The sequence below is a fragment of the Meleagris gallopavo genome, chromosome 6, assembly GCF_905368555.1.
Source record: "Meleagris gallopavo chromosome 6, MGAL_WU_HG_1.1, whole genome shotgun sequence".
In the NCBI taxonomy this organism is placed as follows: domain Eukaryota; kingdom Metazoa; phylum Chordata; class Aves; order Galliformes; family Phasianidae; genus Meleagris; species Meleagris gallopavo.
In genome coordinates this window covers 20,441,387-20,455,972 of record NC_139409.1, presented here as the reverse complement: position 1 = coordinate 20,455,972, position 14,586 = coordinate 20,441,387, and positions in this window count along the sequence as shown.

The window sequence follows — 14,586 nt, the reverse complement described above, 5'->3', positions numbered from 1 at the left end:
CATTCAAGAGGCAGGAGATGTAATCTCATTCTTCAAAACAAAACAATTTAAGAAGAGGTTTTGCAGTGTGCAACACTTATTTTTAAGCAAACTTAAGGCTTAGTTAAGATTTCACTTCACAGTTGAGAATTGAGCTTGGAACATGGCAAAGTTAGCATGTGATAGAAAACACTGCGTGTGATTTTTGCAGTCCTTGGTAGTTATACTATCTCTTGATCATTCTTGTCACTGAAGCATTAGTAATTGTGAAATGAGAGAGACCACTGTTTCATAAACTGAATCCCAAATGGCAAATTTTTGAAATGCTGCCTTAAAGCCTTTAATTGTAGCAATGGGTATTGCTATGCTGTTATTTGAGTTGGGGCCTAGCCAAAAATTTTCTATCCACGCACTTTAGATAACACCAAGATATGCTAATATTCTGTTTAGACTGTAGAGATGGAAACAAGGAGAATTTTGTTTTCTGTGTTGTTCTTGAATATTGTATTTACACAGGAGCACACCTAGCATGGACACTGTGAAAGCAAAATGGGAAAAAATGAATTGTTCATCTGCAAAATTGCTGCTCAATCCTACTCTTCTGCTATGCCTCAGAAGAGGATCATAATCTAAAACTGTACATATCTAGAGCAGGAATATTTAAAGACAGAAAATGTCGTAAATGGAACCACTTCCCCTTTCTTTGCTTTCTTCATGGCTTTAGCATCACTGGGCACAGTCTCTATGCTTTCCAACAGTGATTGTGACCTGTTCACAAGGAGATCTGCCATGGTATCCAGTGGGCAAAAAGCCTTGTCCTCTGAGTCCCATGTGGCCTCTCCAGCCACAGGAAGTGATGCAGCCACCCAGATGGGTCTTCCTGAGGGAACATGCAGCCATCCGAGTTTTGAGATGCAGGATGTGTCCAAGTGTTCAGTCAGTGCCTGACAGCAGCAGCAGTATAAAACCATGACAGTACACCTGTGGAAGATCTGTTCAGGTTGAAGAACTGCTCAACCTGGCTGCAGAGCTTCTGGAGAAGGTGGGCAGGCTGAGGAGCTTCAGGAAATTAGAGAAGAATTTTGATTGGTGGAGTCATACTCTACCGTCCACCCCTGAGGCAGACTCATCACCCAGTCATGACACGAGAAACAAGGGTTACCCTACTCTCGTGCCACCAACAGAAAGAGATGGAGGAATGGAAGCAGGTTTCTACCTGCTGTGACAGATTAGTCCTCTCCCTGCCTATGTCACTTTCCCAGGTGCCCCTACACATCAGGTGTACAATGACAATGTGGACAATGTGGATGAAGGTCCATCCAGGTTGGAGGGGTCACATGGGGCAAGTCAGCCTACCCCCTATATCACAACAATCTTCATCAGGAAGAAAAGAGCTACTGTCATAAGGGACTCCCATCTGAGGGGAACTGAGGATCCTGTACACTGCCCAGACCAAACTCATAGGGAAGTCCGCTGCTTCTATAGAGTCCAGCTAAGAGACATCACTAGAAAAATCACTTGCCTGGTTCAGCCCTCTGATAATTACCCATTATTGTTTTTCTCATGTTGGCAGTGATGAGATGGCTAAGAGAAGTCCAAGGATGGTCAAAAAGGACGTTAGGGCTTTGAAGCGATTGCCTAAAGGATTGGTGCACAGGTAGTTTTTTCCTCTATCCTTCCAGTAGCAGGGATTATCAATATTAAAAGGAAAGACAGACACAAGAGGTCAATACATGGCTCCAAGGCTGGTGTCGCTGGCAGAATTTCAGGATCGTGGGACCTAAGCAAAACCTGATGGGATGAGCTGGTCAAAGGAGGTCATTGCCCTGCTCTCACGTGGCCTTACTTTGAGTACTGGTGTGCAACAGTACAGAAAAGATATAAAAGTATTAGAAGTGTCTAAAGGAGGTCTACAGAGATGTTGAGTGTCTGGAGGGGAAGATGTATGAGGGGCAACTGAGGTCCCTGGGTTTTCTCAGCCCAGAGCAGAGGAGCTGAGGGGAGGCCTGATGGCAGCTGCAGCTCCTCATAGGGAGAGGATGGGCAGAGCTGAGCTCTGCTCTGTGACAGCAACAGGGCCCGAAGGAACGGCATGGAGCTGCGTCAGGGAACATCAGGTTGTATATCAGAAAAATGGTCTTCACCAGGGGGTAGTCAGGAGCTGGAATGGACTCCCCAAGGAAGTGGTCATGGCACTGAGCTGCTGGAGTTCAAGAAGTGTCTAGGACAATGCTCTTACTCATATGGTCTGATTTTTGGGCGGTCTTGTGCAGAGCCAAGAGTTGGACTCTGGACTCAGTGATCCTTATGGATCCCTTCCAACTCAGGATATTCTATGACACTGCAATCAATTTTAAAATATTTTCTGTGACATAGCCTGCTGCTCTCAGAGTAAAATTTCAGCACTTCTGTAATATCTTATCACTCACGGCTTATCTGAGCAGGACTTTGTGCACGAATTTCTTTCCTTCTATGTATGGTACTTCATCTGCAGCAGTAGCACCTTCTGGCTGCTTCCCTATTGTTGTACACCTTTGCTGCCAAAATGGCTTCCCACTGCCAATCTCAGTATCCTCTTTTCTCTGAGCCACTTTGCTCAATCGCCTTTTGCTTCCTGCAATTACTGGTAAAGCAGCTACTTGTTGTCTAGCACATAAGAAAGTAGCTAGGATCAGTGACCTACTAGAATAGCATTGGTATGTTCAATTCACCAATAAATTCTATGAAAGTTTGTGTTAGTTATACTGTGAGTACATCAGCTGCAAATCTTCCACAGGTCAGAGTATACTTTCATATATTTTTTCAAGACTGGATTATGGCAGATGGCTTTCTGGGGAAAAGAATTTCAGTTGGTAAAGAGGTATGTGTATTTTTGTTATCAGTTTTAGGATGTTAGCAACTAATTAACCTGTTTGGATACAGTCTGCTAAAAGTGTAGCTCAGAGAGATAATGTGCTGGGAAAAATGTGACTAATGTATCAAAAATTTGAGGAAATGCATTGTTTTCTCTTATAATGTCTAGGTGTAGTGATGAAAGATTAAGATCTTGTCTTAATTTTCCAGGTTTCCTGAGCTCAGGAGCTACTGAGATGTGGTTTCCTACAGATTTTGTCTTGAAGTTTAATTAATCATTTTGCTGTGCTGTGCAGCAGCGTAGCACTGGTTTTGCCTGAGAGGAAGAATTTCTAGGGATAGTCCTACAAATCCTGTAATGGATATTATTATGCACGTTACAGAGTGCATTCTCTCTAATTGGATATCTCTTTGTTGTCTAAAAAGCCTAAGTGCCTTGGAAAATATGTGTTTTAAATTTTATTAAAGATGATGTGAATGATGTATGTGAACAAGCCTATATCTGGTGTAGTTATGTATAAAGCTGTGGGACTGTTGGATCTATTTCTTTGTTTGTCTTAGCGTTCAGTAAATGCAAGTGTTTTGTCGGTTCATGTGCTTTCCATTGTGTTTCCATCCTTGCTATAAGATGATGAGTAGAGCAAATGTAAAACGTCATCATGGTCTGAAAAGCCTGTGTCTCAAAAGTGTGATTAAAAAATAATGTAAAATGTCTGTGTGCTGCAAGACCACGTCTGTATCCATTTTGGAGTCCTCTGTACAAGAAAACTATTGACATCCTGAAAGGAGCCTGACAGGGACCCCTGCCACTGTGGCTGGAATGGATGATGTGCAAGCAGAGGCTGAAAATGCTAAATGAGGATTTAATTAATAACTTCATCTACTTAATGGAAAGGTACAAAGAAGGAAGTGGTATGCTTTCTTTGGGGGTACCCAGCAAAAGCATAAGCACCAAAAGACATGAACTCCAACAGGGGAAAGAAAAATGAAAATTACCTTTACTGTGGGCCTGGTCACATTCTGGAACTGGGTTATCCAGGGAGACTGGAATCTCTGTCCTTGGAGATATTCAGAACTCAACTAGACATGGCTCCAAACGACCTCATCTAGCTTGAAAATTGAGTCATACTTCAAAGATGGCCCTGGTTGTTTGGGGGTTTTGGACTATATGATCTCTAGAGATTTTTTCCAGCCTAAATTATTCTCTGTCTTTTTACCTGTCTGCTCTTTTAGTCTTTTATACTGCTTTTTATACAACTAGGATTTTTGATGTATTCTAAATGTAGAGAGAGTAATAGAATATATACTTCTCCAGGGAATATTTTCTTAAAACAAAATTCAGACTTTTTTCACACTGAACCATTTCTTTGCCAATAGCTCTATAAAAAAATAAAATAATAAAAATAAAAAATATATTTTTTGACTGTTAACTATTTCAAGCAAATTTTGGCTGCCTTTAGTTGATCAGATCATATACCAAACTTAAAATGTGTGGTTAAGAAAAGGTACAATCCAGGAAATTCTTGATTGTGCAGAGGAATTCTTACATATCATTGTATCTTAGTGCAGTTGACTCTATAAAGAGAAGGGATGCCATCCAGAAGTACCTTGACAGGCCTGAGAGGTTCAACCTTTGCAAATGCAAGGTTCTGCACCTGGGATGGGGCAATCCCAAGCATAAATACAGGCTAGTTGGATAATGACTTGAGAGCAGCCCTGAGGAGAAGGATTTGGGGGTGTCAGTTTATGAAAGACTCAGCATAAGTCAGCAATCTGAGCTTGCAGCCCAAAAGACCAACTGTAACCTGGGTTACATCAAGAGAAGTGTGACCAGCACTATCAAAGGAGGAGATTCTGCCCCTCTACTCTTGTGAGACCCCCCACCTGGAGTACTGTGTCCAGTTCTGGGGTCTCCAACACAAGAAGGACATGGAGCTGTTGGAGAGGGTCCAGAAGAGGGCCACAAAGATCATCAAAGGACTGGTGGACTCTAAGCCTCCTCTGAGGAGGACAGACTGAGACTCAGTGCTCTTCACCTGGAGAAGAGAAGGCTCCAAGGGGACCTTGCAGTGGCCTTCCAGTAGCTGAAGGGAGCCTACAGAAAAGCTGGGGAAGCTTTTTATAAGGGCAGGTAGTGACAGGATGAAGGGAAATGGTTTTAAACTGGAAGATTTAGACTATGTATTAGGAAGAAACACTCCAGTGAGACACTGGAGCAGGATGCTCAGCAAGGTTGTGGGTGCCCTGTCCCTGGAGGCATTCAAGCCCAGGCTGGATGGGACTGTGAGCAGCATGGTCTAGAAGGAGGTGTCCCTGCCTATAGCAGAAAGACTGGAACTGGATGATCTTAAAGATTCCTTCCAGCTCAAACAATTATATGGTCTAAATCAGATCTTAGGTAAAAGACTGAAAGATTTGAGCACCTGAAAGATAAAGACAATTCAGAAATAAACTATTATTTTATTAGAACTCCTGCCTTCCCCTAACTAGAACAGCCTAGATTTCACATAAATTCAGATTCAGTTGAATGTATGCCCCAAAAGATCATCTGTTCATGTAATAATTCTTTATTATGTGTGGCTATTTTTTTTCCCTGAATTACAATGAAATCAACTGAAGGTGTCTTGTAACCAGTAATACAGACTCTGCAGGGTTGTTTGTTGTTGTTGTTGTTGTCTTTTCTTTTAATTAAGAGTTGTAAAATAATTCTTAAGGGCAAATGACTCCATTAGGTTACCACAGATCTATCTTTTACATCCAAATTTTGGGAATGTATATGTAATCTCAGCATGCATCTTGCCAGCTGGCTTAAGTAGATCAGTTTGCAAAAAATGTTACGAATTCTTGTCCCTTTCCTCTTATCAGCAGGAGGATGATGAAATTGTATGGGATCTGCTGACTGATTTGTCTGAAAACTAACCTACAAAGTATTAGATCTCAGCTTGATAAGCTGCTCTTACTACTTTGCTACATAGTTATTAGTTGTTAGTGTTGACAAAAAGATTGGGATAGAGAACTATATTTTGGGAAGCTGGGAAGGGCAGGATTACTTCTGCCATCATCAGGATCAAGTTAAATTTGAGGAGAAAACATCTGTGAATTCATACCTACAGCATTACTTTGTGTAAATACTTTTTACCCAATTTTCCTTTTGACCCATATGGCTGGTATACATATATCAGAGCTAGAAGGCAAGTGGGTGATGAGCACTTTTTGTGATACTGGGAAAGCTGTAGGTGGTGCCATGGAGCAGTAATCCTAACAGCAACTGGTAATGAAGGTAACACCTGAATAAACAACCCTTTTTCAAAGAAAAATGCATCAGATATCAAGGAAAAAATATCCAAAGTTCTTAGCACATATGCTCTCATTCATTCTGGTTGTCAGTGATAGGTGCAGCAACCTGCCTAAAGGAAGGTGGAGACAGTCGTAAGCTATCACTGTCTAACCTAAGCAGAGCCCAGTAAAGGGGAACATTGTGCTCAGTTAACTCTATGGGCAACCCACTGCAGATGGTAATTGTGCTGCTCAGCTAATATTTATTTTTTTATTTGTTGTGAGATTGCTCATGCACTATATGCTAACTGACATTAGGAGAAAATTAATTTTCTTAAGTGGGTGCAGCTAGTATCCAAGGCATGTACATACTTTTGTATTGTTTTGCTGAGGTTTTTTTTAAGCACTTTCTTCAAATTCATATTTCTTCTTTCAATTTCCAATGAAATGCCTGTATTTCTTCCTTATCTGTAATGCAAGAATTTGCTGAACTACTGGACCAAAAGGCTGGGAATGATCTGAGGCTGTACTCGTGCCATGACTCTTACCACCATCCCATTTCATTTCAAATTCTGCCTCTTTTACTTCCCTCCATGCAAGGTCTTGTTTCCACTCTGGTCTTGCTTTCATTTTGTAGTTGATATCCAGTCTGGGCATGATGCTTTCCTTGCCAAATGAATATTTGTTGTCCCAATTATATATGTTGATAGTTATGTGTCTTTTCTCCTCTATCAACAAATTATCAAGGGATGTCAATTTGTCATCAATGATTTTTCCCTTGATAATCTTTACATAGAGTATATGTCCTTAGGCTATAAAAAAAACAATCTTTTATGACTTATTTTAACATTTATCAAGTCTGTTGGCCAACAATGAATAGTTTCTTCAAGTTAGCTGATGTACTACAATTTGATACACTGCAGAATTTGTTGTTTGTTGTGCCTATGCATCAAATGTCTATGATCTTGGCACTGGGCAGCAGATCAGGGTGGTTCCTGCCTCTCTACTCTGCACTGTGAGACCTCACCTGGGGTACTGTATCTAGATGTGGAGAGATGTGGACCTGTTGCAGTGCATCCAGAGGAGGGCCACAAAAATGATCTAAGGGAATACCTCTCCTGTGAGGACAGGCTGAGAGAGGTGGGGCTGTTCAGCCTGGAGAAGAAAAGGCTCGGGGAAACCTTAGAGCGACCTTTCAGTATCTAAAGGGGGTCTGTAAGAAAGAAGGGGAGGGACTCTTTAGCAGGGTCTGCTATGATAGAAAAAATGGAAATGGTTTCAAACTAAATGGGGGGGTTAGATTTGGGTATTAAAAAAAAGTTTTTTACAATAATGGTGGTGAGGCATTGGTGCAGGTTGCCCAGAGTGATGGTGACATTCAAGGTCAGGCTGGATGGGGCTCTGAGCACCCCGATCTAGCTGTAGGCATCCCTGTTCCTTGCAGGGGAGTTGAACCAGATGATCTTTGAAGGTCCCTTCCAAATCAAACAATTCTGTGATTTGATTCTGTACTCCAGTGTCCGGAAGCTGAAGCTGTAATCTGCTGCGGTGAGGTAGCTGCTGCGCTAAAAGTGAATGTATATACCATGATTCTTGGCAGTAGACTGTATTTCTCATTCTATCTCCTTCTCTCTAAAATTTTACTCAGTTTACAGTGGAGCACTTCAGCCCTCAAACTGGTGTGTGTATCATTCAAACTCTGAGGTATCTACCGAAGGATTTGAAAAAATTTTTCATGAGTGTCACAGGTTGTACCTGAAGGAGATACTCTTTTCTGACTTCAGGTTGGTGTTGAGTTCTTGATATCTTTTCTCATGAATGGAATGGAGTCCACAGTGCCAAGTCTGTCTTTCTTTTTTCTTTTTTTTCTTTTTTTTTTTTGCACTGAGGATAACTGTGCTGTTTATAGGGCTACTATTTATTTACAAGGAGCAGAACACTAAGAGTAGCTTTCTTACTGACAATTTGCATTGTCTTATTAGCTTGTAGCACTTGATAACTTTTCTCTTATTTGTTATTGCTGCTTGGAAGTGCTGCAGCCAGTTTTTGTGTCTTGATCTACGGTCATAGAACTGGATAATATCTGGATCCCTGCCTTGAACATTTTAGTTTTCTTTACTGATTGGAAGCATTTCTATAGAATAAGGTTTGTCCCCAAACTAGTTTTCCAACAGTAAAGACCCAAATTTGCTTTGAAGATGTGTGATGTATCTGAGACAACAGTATGTGGAGCTTTTAAGCTTGTCTTATACATACCCTACTCTAGGAGATTGTGGCTGGTCTGCCTTTGCAGCGCTCTAGATCAGATGGACTTCCCTGGAGGGATGTAAGATTGTGCCTGGGCTGGGAGCATCAGAGCACTTTTATGTAGAAGTTTAAAGACTGTGGGCAAAAAGGTAGAGAGTGAGAATGCACCTCCTGCCTGTATTTTTTTATATGAACCTTCATTGTTTAAATCTGGATCTTACAGGTTCTGGATTTTTGAACTCAGGCACTGTTTTCCCGGTTTTAGTGTTCACTGCTAAGAGGATGTGCAGGCAGGTCTCCTCCAGGCAGCTGAGGTCCTGCCACGATACCTTTCTGAGCACAGAACAGGGAGAGGGAAAATCAGTTCTGGTGGAATTTTGTCTTTTCTCAGAAGCACCACTCTGAATTTTGTTCATAGCAACACTTCTACACTTCTACCAGTTACCTTGATGCTTCAGACAGTGGTAGGTGGCCACACACATTCATCTCCTCCTGAGCTAACAACAATAACGTAGAGTCACAGAATCATTAAGATTGGAAAAGACCAGTAATATCATCTAGTACAATCATCAACACATCATCAGTTGCTGCCATAATCACCTATCCGTATGTCCATCACTGTCACTGTACCCAGTCTGTGCCCAGACTGCATCTATTTCATTTCTTTATATTTTCCATGGCCAGTCCTGTATACAGACTGAACATTTTTTATGTAACTTCTACACATAATATTCCTGTGCAAGGCTGGAAAGTCAGCTTTTCTATGAGTCCTAGTCCCTCCAAATTTCCTGTTTTCTCTATTTTTAGAACACCTTTATTTTGTTTTCTTTCTTAGTTACCAGGCCTTAGTGGTGTGACTTTATTGCATATACTACATACTGAGTACAATAATGAAAAGGGCTTTGTATTTGTTGAACTAAAGTGGCCTTCTGTTAGCAGAACTATTCTTTCAGCATTGCAGCTAGCTGGCTTTCTTTCCTTGTCTGCACATGCATTCCTTCATCAAGCAAATAGCAGTGTAGTACCAAAAGGGTCCACCTACATGTTATATGACCACTTTAATAACCTGAGTTGCCATCTGAACACAGCTAGTTTTTCTGCTCTTGTCTGGAAAGCTATTTCAGAATGTGATAGGTTAAAATCCTATTTCTAGTTATGGTTAATTCATGGACAGTCTCTACTCGTTATTCAAAGTGCCCTCACTTCTCTTCCATAAGATCTGTATTCTAGCTATGCCCTGCATCTGATCCAGCTTGAAGTTACCTTTATTGAAGAGGCTGACCAGTACGATAGGCAGAATTCCAGGTGAGATTATTCAGTACACTATCTGGTGGCACTCATCTTTCCCAGTCTCTCCAGGACATCCTGTTAATACATCTCTGAAGTCTTCCATTTTGCAAATTCTGCTTTTCAGTCCAGATTTACTTCTGCATACTTAAGAGCAATAAAGTGACATTTTTCATTTATTTAAGATTGTCTCAAGACTGTCCTAGAGAGGAGGCTTACTGCAGCTCTTCCTTCAGGTAGATTGAGAACTGCTTAATTGCATGTCTCTCCATGAATACTTCTGAAAGGGAAAGATTTAAGTTTATCAATTGAAGAAGAGTGACCACAAAGTAATGTATAGTTGTAGTAAAGATGCTAAAATGGCAAAGGTTTGTTAAAATAATGATTATTGACAGTAAGCAATGATTTACAGAGGAGAAAGCAAATTAAGTGGCTTGCAGTACATATAATCCAATGTATTTTACAATGGGCTATAATAAAAGCCAACCTTTATAAAACAACATACATGACTTAGTTCTTCAAATCTTACGTGTGCAACCGAGAAACAGTGCTCCTTTGTTGCTTTACTGCAGAGATCTGTATGTGCTGATTTTAGCTTTCAAAATGAGACATGTTAAATTACTTTTAGTGAATTGCAACTGCTCCAGCAATGATTTTACTCTTAGACAAAGATCACATTGTTTAGTCTCCAGAATTGTAACTAGTGCATAAAAATTATGCTTGCTTTCACCATTATTTCTGATAGAATCATTACTTACCAGTTGTTTGGTAAGTGCTTCACTCACTTACAGTCTTCGTGACCTACTGCTAGTAGGTCTGTATTACTGTTGTTGCCCAAAAGAGACTGAAAATTACCAACAGAGCAGCAGCTAAGAAATCTTTAAGGAAGAGGAAATTCTGGACTTCTGCAGTTGGCAAATTTGGTTCTGTAAAGATCTTGTTTTCAGGGATGAAGATGAAAGTGAAAAATAATTTTGGTTGAGAGTAGCATCTCTTGGAAATACTTCATTTGTGAAAATGTTAATTTTTGTTTGAAAAATGAAAATTCTTTGATACTGAGAAAAAAGTTAGAAGGTAAACAAAACCAACCAGTACGTACAACTTGTAATTCACTACTCTCAAGGAAATATCATGCTACTTGTTTAATGCTGTACTTTCAGAACCTCATTCTTAACACATTTTATTTTCAACCTTAGTTAGAAAACAGTCATTTCCAGTAATATATTATTACTCTATGAGCATCATTGCTAGACCTGATGTTTTTAGCAGCCAGCTTTCAGGACATCAACATTATGTGTCTGATTTGATAATTTCCACCATGTGAGGCTGGAGTAAATATAGCACATTAGGAGCTTTATTATAAATTGTAAGTTACAAGCAGATGCGTCTGTTAGCATCATGTGGAGAAGCCCTGTTGGGCATAACAGCACAGGTCAGGACTAGTCAGCCAATATAAGCTGCTTAAAATTGTGCACCTTCCAAACATAGGTGTGCCGCATCTTACTTCATATTAATTGCGACACAGACGTGCTATGAAAGAACTTTAGCGGCTGTTGGCATTTTGACCTTGGCCATCTGGAAGTTTGCAGAGCCGTGATCAGCATTCACTGCCAAGCCTCCCATGCCTGTTCCCATGGAAACAGCTGCAGCTGGGAGAGGAGGGATGGGGAAGGCTTTATTGATATCGTTTGCATGAGGTCTTTTGTCCTGATTGAGAGTTCCCAGGACGGCAGGAAATCAGCAGTGAATGGAAGGCTGCAGACCTCATCTGGGGAAGCCCAGCCGACTGGCTGGGCCAGCAAGTGTGCTTTTCAACCAACATCACACATTTCTCAGTCTCCTAGAGAAATATGGAAAAATGGAGAATAATCATAGTGACAGAATCACAGAAGGGCTTGGGTTGGAAGGGACCCTAAACGCCGCCCAGTCCTACTGCCCTGCCATGGGCAGGGTTGCCCCCCACCAGCTGAGGCTGCCCAGGGCCATCCAACCCGGCCTTGAGCACCTCGAGGGTTGGGGCACCCACTGCCCTCTGGGCAGCAGTACCAGCAATAATGTGAAAACTACAAAGTAATCCAGCTGATGTATCTTAAGTTAAGGATCACAACACACTCTGGCACTCTGGTCTGTTAGTTTTGGCCAATGCTTTGGAATATCTTTACTTTATTGCTGCTGCTGTTATTTTTGTTACAGCAACACTAAAAAGAAGGAAAAAGATGGCAATATTCCTAGTGCTACAAATGCAATTACAAAATACACTGGGATTGTTAGGTTGCTGATAGCATCGTCAGAAACACGACTTGGGAGATGACACAAAACCATCGCATGTAACCAGTGTGTACGTTTCCAGCTTGCTGAAATTATAACTAGCCCAGTAAACAAATGTAGGGTTTTATTTAAATCAGGCAATGATGTTCACATTTTCAGCCCCTTACAAAACTGCCCAGCAATTGTGTGAGTGCTGTAAATCTGAACATAGTTTTCCTAAATGGCTGGCATTTCTTGGTTGCTTTGTAAAGGCTTTTTTTTTTTTTTTCATTTAGGTTGTGGACTGCCAATAATAAAATTGCTACAACTTCCATGCTGTCATTGGTGTGCTAACCTATGCTGCTTAAATTGCTGGGATCGATGTGGACACCCTTCTTACCCCGCTTGATGTCACGCCCAGATGTTTCAGTCTCTTTTTGGGATGTTCTGTGCTTTAGTCCCTGCCTTTTTTCTGTGCATAGACTCCTCCCCTTCAGAAAAGACATAAAGCAAGCGACTCTTCCACTTGGATCATATTCCTTCCTCACCTGACAACTGGCTTCACCTCACATCTGCTGATACATAAAGTTGATTCTTTCTTCTTGTTACAGAGCACTGATTCAGCCCTTGGGCTGTCATTTCTTGGCACTTGCCCTGGTGATTTTTCAAGTACTTTGCTTCTAAGGTGAGTTGGACAATAACGGGATAAACCAGTATGAGTAGAAAGCGTGAAAGATTCTCAGTGACTGGTAACGTATCATGAAATATTTTAGGGACTTGGCTAAATGTGCTTCTTTCTCATGCCTGCAATTTTTCTGTCATCTTTAGAATCAGTTTGAAAAGAAATTTTTCTATTCTTACTTGTCTGTTAAGTTAAAAGGCTTCCAAAATGTTTGTTTCTGTCTGTGAGGAAGAAGTGGCCATGTAAATGGGAACTGGTGGTACTGATGCTGAGTGAATCTACCTAAGGAATTATGGCTTCTGCTGTGCTGGTTCCACCATACCTCACTGACTCTGAGACACATCTTTTGTCAGTTAACTTTTGATCCAAGTTTGCTTGTCTTGCTTTCCTTAGAGTTTCTTTGAAATGATTCTTAATACATGTTGATGTTAATGTTAATTTAAAGACGCTCAAAAATCTACAAAATTTTAGCTACAGCAACATCACTATAGATTTTCTTCTTTCTTGTTTGCATTAAAATTGGCAAGAATTGCTGCCTACTCTGATCCGGTTGCACTTCTCAATCTTTTGTGAGCAGGTAGAAAAGACTACATATAAGCATATAGGTTTATTTTATGAACAGTCATCCGCTCTTGCATATACCAAGCTGTATTCACAGTGAGAAGTAATACCTGTGATGACTTTAAGCATCTTGGAAATGTTGCTCTTTTTAAAGCTGCTTATATTTATCTCCTATTAGTTTTACAATCTTTTTAACAAGAACCTGTGAGTTTATTTTAATGGTTGCAGATTTTTTACAAATTCTGTTTCGCTGTCACTTCTAAGTAATTTATCTGTGCCTGGTATTTCTGTCTGGGGGAACAGAACCTGGTATGCAGTAAGCAGTGAGATGTCACCTCAGTGCTCATGTCCACCAACCTAATCTGCAATAATAAAGGAAAGGAAAGTCAAGAAAGAAGAAGAATGGTTGAGAATAACTCTTCTGATAGAAAAGACTTAAGAACAATGCTTAAGAACAATGCAGCTGGCATTTTTGATCCCATTTCTCCTCTCAGTAAAAAGAACAGAGTAGTTACAGATCTTGTTTCAGTGTTACTTCTGTCTGTCAGTAACCAAAAGCACTAAAGCTGCTATGCTAAAGCTGAGTGTGGTTCTGGTAATTCCATCATCTCAAAAAGGATACAACAAAATGAGAAAACAGAAAAGGGCAATGATCATGAATGCAGAAGCACTGCCATATGAAGAATATTAAAGCAAGCCAGGCTTTTTCATTCTGGAAGCTGAATGAGGGTTGAGAGAATGTGACAGAAGATCTCAGAAATGCTTAGCGGCAGATTTGGAGGGATTCCCATTTGCATTCCTTATGTGGCTACTTTGAGGGCACCAAAAGAAGTTGTAGGAGTCAGATTCAGACTAGAAATCATTCTTCATGCAATGGACAGTACAACTCATTGCAAGAGGATGTTGTGGATGCTGACTATGTGAATGTAAGGGGAGACTGGATAAATACACGAATGAGAAATTTCATAGATGTTTTCTGTATATAAAGAAACCACATCCAGCTGTTCCATGGAGGTCCATTTTTACTGCTTTTATAGACAAAATACTGAACCATGTGATTGTTGTGTTTTCTATGTCTTCAGATAGACCTTATATTTTGGGATCTCTTCTAAAAGCCTGTGTTTTTGAAGAGACAACTCGAAACCCCAGATCAATTTCTTTTGCTGCTTGCGATATTCCTTGTGGCCAATGACTCAAATAGAAGAAAATAATGCCAAAGGTGTTGCCCAATGCCATTCCATCACCTCTATAAAAGCATTCTATAAAACTGGTTCTATAAAACTGGTTTTTGTTGTTGCGTGAAGATTATCTCATATCTAACTGACTGTTGTCACAGCACAAGCAGCTCTGATGATAGAAAATATTAGCCCACTGTTATAAATTAAATTTAATGCAGTTTAATTTTCCTTTAACTGAAAAGATTTGCTTTGGAATGATGGGATGTTTTCATATTG